The sequence below is a fragment of the Phlebotomus argentipes genome, unplaced genomic scaffold (assembly GCF_947086385.1).
Source record: "Phlebotomus argentipes unplaced genomic scaffold, Phlebotomus argentipes genome assembly contig_15, whole genome shotgun sequence".
Taxonomy (NCBI): Eukaryota; Metazoa; Arthropoda; class Insecta; order Diptera; family Psychodidae; genus Phlebotomus; species Phlebotomus argentipes.
In genome coordinates this window covers 10472170-10478169 of record NW_026776181.1, presented here as the reverse complement: position 1 = coordinate 10478169, position 6000 = coordinate 10472170, and the positions used below count along the sequence as shown (strand labels likewise).

Here is a 6000-nt window from a genome sequence, read left to right as displayed (position 1 = left end):
TACTCAAAGTATCATTTTATTTACAGGGCAAGCAAGCTGGAAAAGTTTCCTACTTAGATAAATATTTGTGCGGAGCTTTTTCAACAGGTATACTCATTACAAAGCATATTAATTTTTTTAACCGATAAGAAGACTATGGTATGCATGTATTCATCTATGAAAAGGAATTTCCAACAACATTATTAGATGATCTTGAAATACATTGTTGTTGTGCTCAATCATACTTAAATGTTTCCATAAGAATGATTTATTCCAGGTACAAAATTAGTTAACCGCTTTGGTAAAACATTTATCAGTAATAGTTCTGGTATAGTTCAAATGCCGTTCGAATGTTTATCAGAAATTTGGCAAAAGAGACTTAATGTTTGTTTATAGATAGACAATGAAATGAAGTGCTCCTACTTGTTAAATGTATTTCAAAGGTCAGCCTAGAAAAGTCACACATTTAATTATTTATTTTTCGCCGAAAAAATATCACAAATACTGCGGCGCAAATATCAATATTATTACGATGTAAAAGAAGTAAGATAATTTAATATCAATTTCCGTAATAAAGTGTGAAATTGCATAATCTTTAAGCATGTAAGGAAGAAATAAAAGAATCACAAATTTATTATTCACAATGCGAGAGGTTTTTGGAAAAATCAGAGAGATAAAGATTAAAATTCAAATTAATTTCAGATTGAAAATTAAAAATTCGATAAAAAAAGTTGCGATATATATTTGATTTGTACTTAGTTATCATTTATGTAGATTTGAATAAATTTTTGTCATTGCATTTTGTAAAGCATCTAAATAACTCTCCTAAGTAACTACCGAAATAGTGAAAATTCAGGGGTGGAAAGTTTCGTCAAGGAGTTGACAACAGCATGCTGGCTCACGCACAGCATTTCACCCTGAGAATTGTGTATTCAATTGATAAAATAGAGTCATTTATAGGAGCAGTTTGGCCTCCATCGTGTGTGTTTGTTCACATCAGCGAATTCGGGAAAGCGGCGCCAGAGGAAAATTGGAGTGTGACGCAGAAAAAGGATCTCGAAGCGTGTACTTCTTCCTGTTTGATACACTTCTCATACATTATGCAGGTCGCCATGCAATCAAAATGAAATAGATCTTGTATCACTTGACAGGATGCTTGCTTCGCAGAGTGACTGGGGAATTTGCACACGCCATGGGATGATGTACCAAATAAAACATTCGCACAAGAGAGTAACATCAAAATACACCATTGAATTTGTAATCATCTTATACGCCAACCGTGAAAAACACACCCTTCGCGCCACTGGAAAACCACCATGGCATCCTGTCGGAGAATATCTCACCGAGAAATTTCCATGGCGTCGTGAAAATTCTTTGGCAGAAAAGCCACCCCTCCGCCCACCGTGACAGAATTCCACGGATTTTTCTCCGGCGCCGTGACGGAGTGAGGAATCCAAGAGAATCAATTTATGGGATATTTTGCTTGGGAATTCTCGCCACAGATGAATTTTCTCAGCCCATGGGCGCGCACTGGAGGGGGTGCAACTCCTCCAGGAAAGTCTATTTTCACATTCGCGCGTCATAAAGACGTCAAAAGAGCGGACAAGGTGAAAGAAAAGAAGTTCCACTGCGGCATCTCCATGGCGAGATGGAACATTAAGAGACAGACAATTTCACCTTTTATGATATGACACTGTCAAATGTTTTTTTCATGCTCTGCCACCCCTCAATTGGGAATTGAAACCGTCTCTGAGAAGTGCGATGCTTCTCCCACCCCCGAATACTGCTTTCACACGCTGACTTCTCAAGGCGTTGCAGAGATAGAATTATAAAACTATGATATTTTCCAACTCCAAAATGCAAATCGCATTAATTAGTAACATAATTGAGAACGAAGCTCACAAAGACTTTACCATCCTTAAGCGGCTTCGCGACTTTTCAGTGGAAAACCCTCCTTTGACAAATTAGTTTCCTCTCATGTGAAAACTTTGTTGCGACATATTCGCATAAATGTTTAAACACACGTTCGAAAAGTGCGTCAGTGAAGAACCACCCACAAGTCGGGGCTAATATCGCGTTCGAGGACTCCAGAATGCAATCTTCCTTCAATGGAAAATTTGCATATTATGATAGAGGAGTCTGGCGTCATTTAGTGAATAGGAAACTGTGCGAATGGCTGTGGTGTAACATTCTTGTCGCGGTTGTCCTTTGAATGCCACCATGGCAAAGTTGAGCATGGCAAAAGAGAAAATTGACGTGCGGAATAATTTCATCTGCACAATTTGCACCATTTCTGAAGGGATAATATGAGATCTTTGTGTGTCGCACAATCAAAATTAATCGAGCAAAAGAGGAGGAAAATTATAATCCCACATAATCACATTAAATTAAATTTAGTTTGTTCTCAGGTGAGCTTCTCGCCAGGGCGGAATGGGAAGCGGAGCACACGACAAACTCACAGAAATCATACTGCTAATTCACTAAAATTTTCCAGCACAGGGGAACACAGTTTCAGGGTGTGGGCTAGGCTGCACGTGGGTCTTCCACTGCCAAACTTACACAGTGGAGAAATTTTCACACAGAATAGCTCCGGAGATATTTCATGGCAAAAGGTTGGGCGCACAAAAGGAGACTTCATTCCTTCGCACTTCTCATAAAAATTCACTCATAAAATTCAGGAGGGAGTCAATTGTGAGTAAACTCGCGGCGAACCGCGCTAGAAGAAAGTTCCATTGTTGCAATTGTAATTTATTGTCGTGAAAATTTTTGTTCAGTCCTTTGATTCAGGAATTTAAATCTTCTACAAGAGAATTTTTTCGGTAGCACTCTTTGTTTCTGCGGCAATTTTTCACCTTTCTTTTAGGGCTTTTTTTATTATGAACAAGACAAATCTAACTCCATTATTGTCTAGAAAAGAATAAAGCATCAAAATTAATTGCTCTTTTATACGACGAGTCTTAGAAAATGAGTTTCATTTCAACTCAGATGGTTTTATTTTTAATGCAAATTCTTTCTTTACAGACATTTGACTTCAAAGAAATATAGTTTTTTTTTAAATCCCTTATGAACATTGTAACCGTATTATTATGCTTAAAGTGAATTTGTTTAAAATTAAGTCACACAATTAGTTTACAATTAATTTCTATAACTGCTTTAGATTTATCATAGTAAAATTAGCTTTTTCGAGCTATATTTCCGTAAAATGAGTTTTTCATTCATTTTGTTACCTTCTTATTTATTTACTTATGAGTCAAATCATCGCCCCAACATTCTGCGATCTGACGCCAATTGCGCTAGCCAGGCAGCACTCCCAGGGTCTCCATCAAGAGGGTTTGGCTCCGTACCTTCCTGACCATTTGGTCGTTAGGCATTCGGTGCAGTTGTCTGAGCCATCTCAGTCTTCTCACCCGAATAGAGGCTTTGGTGCTCGTTTCGCCCTAGAATTCTTCTAGCTCGTGATTCAGCTGAATCTGGTCTTCAATATAAAATCATCTAAGAATATAAATTATAATTCAGAGGTCTGTAATTCCAAAATCCTAAGGCATGGGTCTTACACTCATCTTGCTGGACTGAATATTTTACAAATTTTTTTCTCTTGTTTTTCTTTAAATATTACTGAGTGATGCAAGGGAAAGCCACCAATGGTTAACTTATTTTAAGGTCCCGCTGCTCAAAAGAGTATTTCTACACCTTCAATCTCTTAATAATATTCTAAATTGTTTTCTACAGTTTTTTCTCTCACCTTACAGTGGTAAAATTCTACAGAACTTTGTTCTTTTATAATACATTTTTTATTGAGGACATTGGGAGTAATATTTTGATAACAACCCAAAGTAAGTATTGTGCTATCTCGCTCACTAGTGATCACATGCAACACTGTACGTAGGATCTCACCCAAGAAATCGTAATTCTTCCACCCGTATTCCTAGCGACCACGTCGCTTTTCCTCCACCGAAAGCTCGCGCCCGCCCACTTGTTGATCATGGGCTCCGGCATGCGTATGGGCGTCGCTCCACCCATTCGGGAGCACATGGCGCTCTCGCCGGGCCCCCATGTAAGTCATTAGCATAGTTATCGCGGCGAACAAGGCGCTCGGCTGCCCGCCTTTCGATCTTGTCATCGCCAAGCTGCCAGCTTAATTAATGGGGCCGAGTGTTTGTGCGTGAGAAGCAATGTCGGATTGGCTGCTCCTGGTCATCGCGTGACAGCATGATCTTCCTGAGTGCATTTGCCGCCAAAACAAGGTGAGAAATGTGCATTTGGCGATGCGATGAGGGGTCAATTTGTCGGCATGCAGCCGCGACCTGTTGCTGCTGGCGGGAAAATACGGCTCAGGCTTTCCCGCTCCAACACACGCTGAAGCTTTCCCGGTGGAAAGCTCTATGGCTGTGTCACCTCGCGCAGACTCCCTGGCGCTATCATCATCATCGGGCATCTCCCACTCCTCCCCACAGCACATGCATCTGGCCAGGAGGAATCCGTGTGGGTCTGACGGTATAAAACGAGGGTGACGGCCGTCAAAAATTTCAGTTTTCGACGGCAACTCGAGGCGCATTCACGAGAATCTCTCAATCCCGTGCTTGTCATATCACTTGTGCATTTCCCTGCCAATTCAAATTGTCTGCAATTTATCAATTCGACGCGGTGTCAATCCACCCGTGTACTTTTCTGAAGCCTTGCCAACACATCTTTGCGAGTGGCAATTGAATTTATGCTCTGTTTCTGTCTCAAGAACCACGTGAACACGAATTGTAAAATCCTTTTGGCAAGAGATACAACTTGTGATCGCATTTGCGGGCATGATTTTGAACAATTGAACGCTATTTGAACTAGAAGACAACTTCACTGACGCTGATCATCCGGAGACAAGGTAACAAACAAATAATATCTCTTAACTTCTACTCTAGAATGCATTTTCCTCAAGTGATACTTTGAAAACAGTGAACACAAGTTGATTTGAATTGCAGATGAGTGATTTGTGAATATGAATAGATTTAATTGGGAGAGTTTCAGAATTTATGGCTATTCTATAACATCGCTTTAGACATACAAAGTTATTATATTACTTAAGAATGCTGATAAAGTGTCTTGTTTACTCTAATACACCCTAATCATCCACCTTCGAGGTGCTGTGTTTGCACTGCAAATTGCATTCCATATTCTCAGGGTGGCATTTGGTGGGTTGTCACCCCTCGTGCCGCCCCTCGACCCGCCAAATTGAATGTACACATGTGGGCCCGCGGTGGCAAAATACTTATGACAGTGGCATTCGCAGTGATTCATTCAAATTCAGCGACTGAACAATAAAATTCAACATCCACTAAACGACTGAGGGCGCGACGCTGCACGCGGAATACGAAAGCAAATAAGCAACAAATCAATTGTTGGGCGCACACAGACATATTTTTCGGGGATATTTTCTGGCGCGGGCTCCTCGACCATCATTCTGTGTGTGTGCCTGTTGTACAGCGATAAATTACCCCGTGCGCCGCGTATTCGAATGTTTAATAAAGTCCCCACAAATCATAATATTCGCCAAATTCCACCCCCTTTCTGGCCCAGGCTTGGTGGGACGCGGTGCGCCACGGAAACGCACCTGAGACTCACGCGATACCGCGGGGCGGTTTTGGGTGGGCTTGTTATCGCAGAGCGAATTTGCGAGAATCACGACCCGCGTCCCCATGGCTTTTCATGGGGAGGACAGTGGCAATTTTCGGTGCTCCATGCCAGAAATTTGGCGCAAATGCAGCAGGGGAAAGGGAAATAGGCTGGGGTTGATCGGCTGCTCTTTCCACGTAAATTGCATCAAATCGAGGGGTTGACTGCTTTTCCTACGCCACATTGAGTGTATAGCGAAATATAGGTAGAAAACAAATCTTCCACTGCTCATTTTCATGTTCATCTAAGATTGCACGCATGATAAGTAAAATTACCCAGCAAATTCTTATAGATAAGCATCTTTTTACTATAAATTCATATGGTTCTATTATTCGCTTAGTATTTAATTCTTTTTGTGATTCT

The 6000-nt window shown here is 40.9% G+C and overlaps 1 protein-coding gene across 1 annotated transcript in view; it reads left to right on the top strand.

Moving 5' to 3' along the window:
• Positions 1–4552: 4552 nt before the first annotated feature.
• LOC132262751 (LIM domain transcription factor LMO4) overlaps positions 4553–6000 on the top strand; it is an 80699-nt gene continuing 79251 nt past the window's right edge. The window contains exon 1 of the mRNA XM_059762157.1: positions 4553–4849. The gene's annotated coding sequence lies outside the window, so the exon portion shown is untranslated. The remainder of the gene's footprint in view (positions 4850–6000) is intronic.